Source organism: Martes martes (genome assembly GCF_963455335.1).
Source record: "Martes martes genome assembly, chromosome: 14".
NCBI lineage: Eukaryota > Metazoa > Chordata > Mammalia > Carnivora > Mustelidae > Martes > Martes martes.
In genome coordinates, this window is record NC_137902.1 from 48,745,859 (window position 1) to 48,757,604 (window position 11,746).

Consider the following 11,746-nt stretch of genomic DNA (forward strand, 5'->3'; position numbering starts at 1 on the left):
TGAGGTCACACAGCGAACTGGGAGGGGTGGGGGAGGGGTGGCTCAGAGGCTCTCCTGGCAGCCAGGCCAGCTCCTTTCTGCCCCACATCATGTGACTTGAGCTTTGCTCTTCCCCAGCCAGGCATCACCTTGCAGAAAGTAGAGAGAGGGCTACGGAAGGAGTAGAGGGACCACTCCACTCTCCACCTGCTGGACTCTCTCCCAGGAGCTCCTCTGAGGGAAGGCAACTCAAGGGGGCCGACCAGTCCCCCAAGATTCCCCAGAAGCACATCTGCCTCATGGGACACAGCGAAGCAGGGCAGAAGCAAGGCACGATCTTAAGGGCCCTCAGGGAAACAGGAGGCTCTGGCATGCAACATCACCCCCCAACTCGCCTGCCCCTCTTCTTTACAGCCACGCCCAGGGGCCGAAAGGGCACAGCTGACTCCCACTGGGCTCTCCTTTCCCCTCAGAAAATCCCATCACATGACCCATTTGTAAACTCTGGCTGCTGGGCCGGCCTCAGAGCCAAACTGGCTGGATGCAGGCATCAGGTGACCCATTCCATCCAGGACGCCCCACTTCTCTGGGCTGTGTGGCCCTGGGGGCGTTAGTGATCACAGCAACCAGAGTCCAGCAATAGCCGCAGCTAACTCACAGCCCTAAGAAGCTGCCTTCAGATGGCAATGCACCTGACCCCTATAACCCCGCCAGGCAGGTGCCGCTGGCACTGTCCCCATGGCACAGAAGTGGACACTGAGGCTCAGAGATGGGAGGTCACTTGCCCTAGGCCCCAGAGGTGGGGAGTGGCAGAGCTGGGAAATGAACCCAGCATTTTAACCCTCTCGATCTCAGTTCCCTGTCCCTGAAGAAAGGGGCCGATCACCTCCTGGGGCTGGGGAGGTAAGGGGCCTGGTCCAGGCACTCGTGCCCTTGGGGAACCGAAGCCGGGGAGAGACAGGAGCACCTGTGCTGGAGAGAGAGAAGGGAAGGCCCCGACAGTGGTGGGGTGAGAGCAGATGGTAGCCAGGGGTGGGAAGGGCGGCACCATGGGGCACTAGGCTCTCAGGGACACCTGGAGGAAAGAGCACTCAATTTGAGGGAATTCTGAGAAGTAGGGCAGGCCAGTGCGGCTGAGCCTTGAAGGGCAGGCAGGTGGGTCCAACCCACAGGGGCTACGGTGGACAGCACAGGCCAGAGACTGCATGTGCACGGGCTTGGGGATGAGACCTCCAGCTGAACAAAGCACTTTATCTTTGGAGCTTCTGGCACCAGGATAAGGGCAGTGACACTGGAAAGGTGAAAAGCAATGGCCGCACTTCCGGAATACGTACGTGCTAGGCACTGTGCTGGGTACTTGCCATGCACGATGTCATTTAGTCCCCACCTGGACAAGAGGGAGTCTGGGTGACTTGCCCCGTCTGGCTGGGGAGGAGCCCAAGGCTTATAGAGCGGAGCAGCCTGCCCCACGGTCACACAGCTGGTCAGGGCTGGGGCAGAACTTGGACCTAGGCTGTAGGGCTCTGCGTCTGGTTCTCCTCACCATCACACTGTGCCCCCCCCACCCCTAAAGCTACACTGAAGCACATTGGTTGGAGCAGAGAAACCGAGGCACAGCGAAGGGAAGGGACTGGCCCAAGGGCACATGGTCAATTAGTGCAGCATCTGGACCCCTCACCCAGGGTGGTGGAGAGAAGGGCTTCCTACATGCCTGTCTGAGGTTCAGTGAAAGTGTGGGGAGTAAGCTGGATGCAGGCAGTGGGGGGCACCCTCGGTATCATCCGTGGGGGCTAGGGTGAGTGGTGCAACCAGCTTGGCCAGAAGTTTGGACAAATGACCCATTCCTGCAAAAGCGAGATGCTGCACCTCTGTCTGGATGCTCCACCCCTGCCAGCACCATTTGGTCTGTTCGGGAAGGAAGGGGTCCCAAAGAGGCAGGGTGGCCAGGGGCCCTGTGTCGGGCAGGGCAACTAAATCATTCATCAGCTGCCAACTTTGGAGGCTCTGCTCTTTGCTGGCCCCGGGCCCACTAGCTGTGCAGCCTAATCCAAGCACCTGCCTTCTCTGGTCTTGGTGAAAGGGCTGGGCCAGATCACCTCATTCAGTGACTCCCAAAGGGCAGCCTCGAGCACAAGACCCAGGCCCTGCTCTCAGACACGTACTGCACCAGCGCGATGCCAATACTCACTCCCAGCACGCTGGATGATCACAAACAGGTTGATTCCAAACAACAGAAATGTATTCTCCTGCAGAGTTCTGGGGCCAGAAGTCTGAAATCAAGGTGTTGGCAGGGCTTTGTTCCCTCCAAGGCTCTAAGGAAGAACCTTGGTTTCTGCTGGCTTCTGGTCGTGCCCACCAATCCCTGGGCTCCCTTGGCTTCAGCAGCACAACCACCAAATCTGCCTCCACCTCCACGTGGAATTCATCCCTGTGTACCCCACATGGCTTCAACTCTCTCTCTCCTTATGACAACACCGGGCATCGGATTTACGGCCCCTCCTGGCCCAGTATGGCCTCCCCCTCATCCAGGAGGACTTCATCTCCATTTGCTTCCATCTCCGAAGACCCTGATTTCCACACCACCAGGTACCGGGAGGTTAGGACTGCAACATATCTCCCTTTTTGGAGGAGGCGAAGGGAAACAATTTGACCAACAACACTGAGGCTCCATCCTGGCTCCAAGAGTCTCGGCTTCCTGGTGTGATGGGTGGAATCCACCTTGGGGGTCCAGAGACCTGGCTTCCTGATCCGACTGTCCCTAGCTTCCCACGAGACCTTATTTATTCAGTCATTTAACTAACACTGACTACATACCTACCACATACCAGAGACTGTCCTGAGCCCTAAGGCATGCTAGTCCACAACACACCATTCCTAAAGCCTGCCTCCCTAGATCCAATGACCGAGTGGGAAGGCCAACTATAAAGAAATTAACATGCAATCTGTCCTCCAAGCCTCAGTTTCCCAAACCTTATCCTGAGCCATTCTCTGATGGAATGGATGAAGCCCATACTACGTAGCAGAACAAAATGATGCCAGAAGTTAAGAGATCTTCTGTGCCCCTAGCTGGATGTGTGATCTTGGGAAAGGCACTTCACTTCTCTGTGCCTCTGTTTTTGAATGTGATTAATGGAAACGTCATGTCCAGCTTAAAAATATATCATCTATTTTTTATCACCTGAGAACATGCATGAGTTCGAGTGCGTGAGGTCTGGGCCCACTGAGGTCTGGGTCCTACCTTTAAGGACCCTCTGCTCCTCTGTGTCTCTAAAATATGATGCCATAACCTCCCTATCAGCTTTCCTGCCTCAGGACATTTGCATAAGCTGGTCCTTCCACCCAGAATTATCATCCCTGTCTCTTTTCTTTGTCTGGGAGATCTTTTATAACCTCTTCAGTTAACTCTCTCAGCTCCTACTTTAACTCTGGACAGAAAGAGCTTCCTCCTCTGTGGGGTGTGTGTGTGTGTGTGTTTAACTGATTTTGAAATAGAAGTAAAAATGCCTCTTTAAAAATTTTGAACTGTTCATAAATGTAGGAAATAAAAAGGAAGTTTTAACTCCCACACAGACTCTCGTCAATATCCAAACTAGCCTCTGCTAACATTTCGTGTGTTCTTCCAAAAACTATATATATATGTGTGTATGTATGTGTATATATATATGTATATATATATACATATATATGCATAATAATAATAATAATAATAAGGACTTACTCTGGGCCCAGTCCTGTTCATGCTTTATGTTTTAACACAGTGAAACCTCACAACAACCCTATGTTCAGGTGCTATTATTAGCTCCTTTTGACAGCTGAGTAACTACACCCAGAGAGGCTGAGTGACTTTCCCACATCACAGAGCTGCTGAGTGACAGAGCAGGAATTCACACTCAGATGGGCTGTGCCCAAGGCCATGCTTTCAACCATCCTTTTTTATACACACAAGTGTATATACACTGCTCTGCTCCTTGCTTTATTTTGCTGAAAAAGCATCTCTGAATCTCTCCATATCAGCACAAAACCAGCTCCTCCATTCTCTCCTGCAGCCACTTGGCACGGAAGCAAAGTGTCTTCTGCCCCCGGGCCCCTGATGGACATGTTGGTGGCCCCTAGTTGCTGCTAAAAACATTTCTGCGTTAACTCAAGCTTACGTCCTCTCTCCCTCAGTATACATTTGCAAGCACATCTGCGGAAAGGGGCCCTGGGACAGCTGGACCAGAGGGCATAGGCTTTTCAAATGTAAACAGACGCGGCCCTGTCGCCCTCCAGAGGGTGAGGCAAGTTTGTACTCTCACCAAGGCGGCAGTGTCCACAATGCCATGCCCCCACTTCTCCTAGCATACCTGAAGCGGGTGTCGGTCCATCAGGCTCCCTCCCCAATGTGGGCTCCCTTGGCGGGGGGAGTTGGGGGGGGACCTTGGACCAAGTTGTGGAAATGTTGAAGGAAGAACAGGACCTTTTAAGCAAAACCATCTAGAGTCTGTTTCATTCAACAAACTGTAAGAATTTTGTTGGCTTCTATTGTTTGCTCTGTCTGGGTATAGGAAGCAGAGACTAAGGGGCCAGGCAGCCTGCACTGAGGAGGGACTTGAGCTCAGTGAAGGTGATGCTAGGGAGAGTGGCCAGAACACCAGGCTGTGAGCCAGGTCTTACAATTTTTCCAGAAAGCCAGAAACCTGGATTTTTGGGTGAATTTGTCCTGATGCTGAGCAGAACACCTGGCCCTTGAAGATTTCATATTTCTTAAGTGAATAAAGAAAAGAATGAAGGAGTCTGAAGTTCGTCTTCTTTCTTCTGCAGCTCAGCCTGGAAGAGGGACCTGCCTCTCCAGTAAGACATGCAAGGCCCTGGCCTTACTCTGGACAGGTGGGCAGGGCAAGGCAGCAGCATCCTCCGGCAACCAATTCCACCTGCCCCAACACCGGCGCACCCCCACCCCCCTGCCTCGAGTAGATAGGCATCTCCCTGAAGGCTGCAGGGGGAGGCAACTCTTCCCTGTTTTGCAAGGTAACTTTTGGGTGTATAACCAGTTTTGTTCAGCAAAGCCCACACCCTGACCTGCTCTGCTCGTGCTCAGACCTCCTGCCTTGCTGAATTCCTCCACCACCCCCAGCAAGGGCACAGAGACACGAGTAAAGTGAACTGAAAGAATCAGCCACTATAAGTTGAGGGACAGTCACCTTGTCTCCCATCCTACCTTCAGTAGGCTTCAAGGAGGCAGGGATCAGACCTTACTCCAATTATGTATCAGTCAACAAGACTAATTAATGAGCGTTCAGTGTGTGTTCCTAATCTCCGTGTACATGCTATAAGACTGATAGGGCAGGGGGTACAGTAGCTCATGGCCAGGGTGGGCTATGGATAAGTTTGCTGACACTTCCTCAGGAATCATCACGCCAGGAAGTAGGGGACAGGAACAAGGTGTGCCCCTAAGGCTTGCCTTTCTAAGGGGCACCCAGAAGCTCTTGGAGTAGAAGGCACAAGAAAAGGCAGGGGCTGGAAAGTTGAGGCCGAGAGGAGGCAAGTAGCATTAGACACATTCTGAAAGGAAAACACCTGGGCTGGGAACAGGAGCACAGGGTGCCTGGGGTGTGACTTCTACGGGCCTCAGTTTCCTCACCTATAGAGTAAAGGGCATATTCCCATTGTGACATCATTTACCTCACAAACTGGGAAACTGTGTTTAGATTTAACCATATGAGATTGCTACCTTGTAGGTCAAAAAATAGATGGATATTGGCAATGCCTCTTGATCCAAATTCAGAATAATGACTCCAGGATACTGGGCACAAAGCAAACTGGGACACGCAGTCAGCCACCCCGTGGCTCGTGACCACACTGACTGTTTCTCCCCACTTACTTGTAATACAAAGACCCCTCCCGCCCCCCAGCCCCTCTGTCATTAGGCTGAGGTATAAAGATTAAGTTAATGGCGGGCGGAGAAAATCAGCTTTGTTGGCAAATTGTCTCTGATATTTATTTTGAACATTAAAACGAATCATTCCGACTAAAGAGGGCTGTAGTGCGCGGCCCATTAAAATGCATGCATTATGTATAACTCTCCCGGCTTCACCTCCAAGTATTATCAGCCTAAAAAGCAAACATGGTTTTTAAAGCCCCTTGTTTACGACATCCCGTGACAGCTGATTAATGGCCACAGTTTCCAGATCTGAAAGCTTAGTAACCCAAGCTAGAAAATTCAATCTTATTCTAATATAGGCTGGGGCGGGGGTGGGGGGGGATGTAGCCAAATGGGAACAGAGCACAGTTCCTCAAAGGCGTCCTCACCATGGGTTATAACCACCACGGCAACATCAGCTGGAGTTTCTTGGGGGCACTGTCTTAGTTTCCTGGGGCTGCCGCAGCAAATGACCACAAACTGGGTGGCTTTTAACACAGCAGAAATGCATTCTCCCACAGTTTTGGAGTCCAGAAGCCTGAAACTAACATATCGGCAGGGCCAAGCTCCCTCCGAAGTCTCTAGGGGGTGACTTGGCCTCGCCTCTCCCAACTTCGGGTGGCTCCCGGTGTTCTTTGGCTTGTGGGTTCATCCCTCCAATCTCAGGCACTGTCTTCACATGGCAGGTTTCTGGGTTGTTCTGCCTCTTAGAGGATACTTGTCATGGGATTTAGGGCCTAGTCTAATTCAGAATGATCTCACCTTGAGACCCGTACCCTAACCACACCTACAAAGACCCTTAATCCAAATACAATCACAATCTGTGGTTCCAGGTAGACCTGTCTTTTGTTGCAGGACACCTTTCAATTTGCTACAGGTCTCCTCCCTCTCCCAGAGTGTCCCCTTTCTCCTTAGGAATTTTGCAAGACCAACCCCACCTGCAGATCCGAAAGGATCCCAGGAAGCTATCAGATCTGTCCCCAGTGATGCTCTCCAGCTGCCACCCACCCTCCCGGGTCCTCTGCTGGAACCCTGCTGCCTCACCTACCCCTCTGTGGGTTCCCTGCCAGAGCACTCCCTCTCAAGAGCCCTGCTGACCCTTTCACTCCTCCCCTTGGCCCTCAGAGGCCCCCCAGGACCAATAAGTGTCCTCGTCATGGTCAGGAGCCCCTGCCTGATCTGCTTTCCGACCATCCTGCCCACCTTACGCACAGGATGCATCCCTTCTGGGTGGGTTTCAGCCACACCGTCCCACTTCCAGCAGGAGAGAGGCACCCCAGTGTCCCTGCCTAGTTGCCTGAAGATCTCAACTCAATGTCACCTCCTCTGACAGAATCAAGTCCCCCACGATCACTACCATGACATCCTTCACTTCTTAGCATTCAGCACACTTACATCATTTATGAGTGGATCTTCTTAACTTTCCAACACTGCAACGTGCAAATGTTGTGACTGGCCTGCCCAAAACTCTTCCTGTAGCATTTACAAAAGCTCCAATCACAATGGGTTCCACCTACCATCTGCCTTCTCTCCTCTCTCCTCCCACTTGATCACTCACTGGGGCTCCAGCCATAGCAGCTTCCTTCTGTCCCTCCGGAGCGTAAGCCACAGCTTGCCTCGGGACTTTTGCACATGTTCTACCTGAAATAAACTTCCTTCAGACCTTCCTGATCTGGTCCACTTGCACCAAGTAGGACTCAATTCAAATAGTGCCTGTCACATGGTTATGGTCCATGCAGTGGAGCAGTGGATACAGAAGCTTCTGGAGGAGAGCCAGGTGGGCATGAATTACTTTGACCTCCTGCCGCAGCCCATCACATGCACTAGAGATGCCATCTCGGCCAGACAGAACTGGATGTGTGGCAACGCCAAGTCCCCCCCACACTGTGAGCTGATGGCGGGCCACCTCCAGAACCACATCCCAGCTGACAGGGTGCACTTCGAGCTATGGCGGCACCTCATTGGCTGCCTCCCTGGGCCTTGACGTGCGGAAGTCTCTCCCTCACAGCCAGCACAAGCAGGCCAGGGAGTAGCCGGGCACCCTGCAGAAAGGCCTGGTGCCCATCTCTTGCACCAGCTTCTTGGCTGTGGAGGAGAACAAGCAGCTAAGGGTCACATGGCTCCCGCAGCTCTGGAATGTTCACGGCTCCATCACCCAGCAGCTCCAGAGCCCAGCCCTGGGGCTCAGCCAGTACCAGGGGACACTCATCAACGAGTCCTCCCTGGTGGTCCAGCTAGTGCAGCTGGCCTTCCAGCAGCAGATCCAGACTCTCAAGATGCAGCACAAGGAGTCTGTCGATGGCCTAGCCCAGCAACAGCAGCAGCAGCAGCAGTGGCAAATCTAAATGCCGCAAATGGAAGCCAAAGTCAAGTCCATCCCACAACCACCAGTCCCACCTCCAACGCCCACACCCACCCACATGATCCCACCAAACACCCATCCAAATGCCTGGCTCCCCTGGGTATGGCACCTGTAGGGGAGACCAGGATCCTGCCACTGCCAGCCACCCTGGGCCCTGGGCCCCATAATCAGATCCCACCTAACAAGCCCCCATGGTTGGATCAGCCTCATCCCATTGCTCCTTGGGGCCAATGGCACCCTCCCAAGCAGGACCCCCATCCCTCCCATCAGGGCAGACCACCCCACTGCCCACTCGGGAACAATAGCCATGAGGGCCTGTGGGGCAAGCAGTACGAGGACCCTGGCTAGAACGGTCACCATGATGCCCCCTGGAACAGCCAGCCTGACCACAGCTGGAACAGCCAGTTCGAGGGCCTCTGGAACAGTGGCACGAGGGGCTGCTGGGGGGGCAGAGGCCAGCAGCGCAAGACGCCCTTCCAAATGCAGCGGCTGCCACCCTCCAGAGGGCCCGTCCCACCCCACCAGCAGCACCCACAGTTCAACCAGCTGTCACACCCCCACAGCTTGAGCCATTCCCCACCCTGCTTCATGCAGAAAGACTTCCATCCCTGATACCCATTGTAGTGGCTATCCAAGTCTCACCACTTTGACTCCCCCCAGTAGGACTTCCCTGCTGAGATGGGAACCCCTCACCATCACCTCATGCCTCTTCCTGGGATCAACAAGCACCCACCCCAAGCCCCAGCACTCTGACTTTAGCCCTTCTCCCCATGGTTTCAAGGGGCAGTCCCCCCACATACAGTCACAGGGTCCTTCCCACGTAACCACAATGACCCCAGCCTGGTTCCCAGCATGCCTTAGTTCCATCTCCCCACCAGGCTAAAGGTCCCACTCATGAAAAAAAGAAAAAAGAGACAAATTCACCAGTCAAGAGAAGCCTTCCCCTTTCCAAAACATCCCAGACAGACTACTCTCCCCTCCTTCGTTGTTTTCATAGCAATTATTAGCAAAAGTCCTCTCCCTTCCTGTTTTGGGGTTGTTTTTGCTTTCTGACTTATTCTCTGTGTTCCCCAACTAGGAAGGAAGCTCCCTAAAGACAGAGACCTTGACTGTCTCGTTCACTGACGTATCCCCAAGGCCTAGGATGCTCCTGCCCGGTTCCCACCACTTGTTGGATAAACAAGTGACCCAGAGCCCAGCACAGTGCCCAGGACAGAACAAGCCTTAGCGAATTCACTCCCTGTGGCTCTCTGTGTGTTGTGGGGGAAGAACGTGTCCTTCCTAGAACTCCTAAGGTCATCTAGGTCTTGATCTAAGGGCAGCATGGCCAACTTCACACACACACACACACACACACACACACACACACACACACACACACACAGGCATGCAATGCTTGGACAGCTCCCAAATTTATTCATTTGCTATTTCTTTTGTTCATTCATTCATTCATTCTGCATTCTGCAAACATTAACTGAGCCTTCACTGTGATCCAGGCACTGTTCTGGCCCTGGAGGTATGGTGGAAACAAGCTCTGAGCTGACATTCTGGTGGAGGCACCCCTATTCTCTCCGAGCCTATCCTAAGTGATCTACAGCAGAGCAGCAGAGCCCACTCTTTCTGAGTCTGTTTTCTCATCTGCCCAATGGGTAGCAAGATCTAGCCCACTGGCCTGAAAGTCCTGGTAAGCGAGGACAGGGAAACACTCTTTCGTTGTGGGGTATGGCCCATAGTACCCCTGGCCTGTCTCTTCTCCCCTTGGTCTCCCTGCTGCTCACCAACCGTGCCCATTCCCTCCTCTGACCATGACCTGCGGTCCCCCTGGCCTGCCCAGGAGTATGGCCCTGGGCCTTAGACAACATGAGCTCCAACTCAGCCCTGTGCGTGACCATGGAAAATCATCTAACCTGGAGAAGCAGGAATTTGCTCACCTGTAAGACGGTGACACTAATGTGTACAAACCACTGGTGGGAGAACAAAATGATACACTTCCTCGAGACCCTGCACTCCCCAGGCGCTGAAGGATGTCTGTGATTCCCCCTGAAATGTCCCAGTTCTTCCCAGCTGCCTGCCTAACTCCTGTCTGTTCCCACAATGCAGGCCAAATGCCCAGAGTCCCTTGGATGCCCACCCTCTGTCCACACTGCTCCCCTCTGTTGGCCCCTCTTGGGTTTCCTCCTGGGCACACACTTGGGGCAAGGACCAGACCCGTCTTCAGGATTCTCTCCCGACACGGCAGGCCTCACAACATTGGCTCGGCCAAGAGTCTGAGTTACGGCCTGTTCCAAGGGCACCTACTCCCCCCTGGCCCTGTACCAGGTTCTGGGGGGACAACCATCACATGGCTCCCAGGCTGGAGGTATCCACCGTCTGGGAAGAACACAGGTACAGAAGCAAACACCTCCCACACAGAGTCATAAGCAGGAGGGCGGCATGTAGAGAATTCAGGGGCCTCCCTGGAGGAGCTGGGCCTTAAAGGGGCTGCCCTTCTTGCCTGAGTGGGAACGTTTGCTTGATGAGTGTGTTCCTAGAAAGGCTCACAGGGGTTGGCACTCCACTGGCATCTATGTCCATCTACCAGGCCTAAGTCCTGATTTATGACGACTCCCTTAACTGGCAATGGCTGACTTTTGGTTGCTCTGTTCCCAGTTCTTGCTCATCTAATTAAAGATCTGTGAACCAATACACAAACAAGGTGAGATCAGAGGCCTCCTCTTCAGGGACTCTTTGATGAGGGGAGGAGGGTGACTGGCCTCAATCTTCCCTTCCACACTAAGTTTGTTTTGACAGACTGTAAGTTTATTGCTTATAAATTTTCCAAAACACTCAAAAGACAGAAACTTTACCTTGAAAGCTCTTTCTTATCCAATATCAAAATATTTGATTATCGCAATAGATGTCACTTTCCCTTTTGTTAGAGAGGAAAACTGAGGCTCAGAGAACGACACTGGGCCCACATTCCGTTGGTGCATCCATGCGGGGCCAGGACTAGAGCCCCGGCTCGCTCGCCCAGACCACGGTCCTGCCTAGGGCCTCTGGGCCTCACTCCTGGGCCCCTGAGAGGGGTTGCCCTTGCCCTGGGCAGGAGTCCTAAATAACCTCTGCCCTCCCTTCCCTACAGGAGAGCCCTTCCTGTCGCAGCAGATGGGGGAGGGGAACACCCCTTCCACCTTCCGAAGGCCAGGGAGGAAGGCCAGTGGAGCCAGGCATATAAGCCGAGCTCCCAGAGAGGTCTGAGAAGTGAGGGCAGCTTGGGGAACCCCCGCACGCTGTAGAGGTGGTCATTTAACTTAATAACTGTGAATTTGGGACAGTGGCTAAGATCTTAGCAGAGACACCCCCCGACACACACACTCTTTGTGTCAAGAACAACAGCTGCCTGCTTTCCATGTCTGTTCTTATCTAGTTGCTCAAACTTGGATCCTAGCAGTCATCTCATGGTATCCACCTGGGAATTCAGAGGGTGGGGGGCATTTGCACCAACCCCTGCTGGTCTCCGCAGGCCC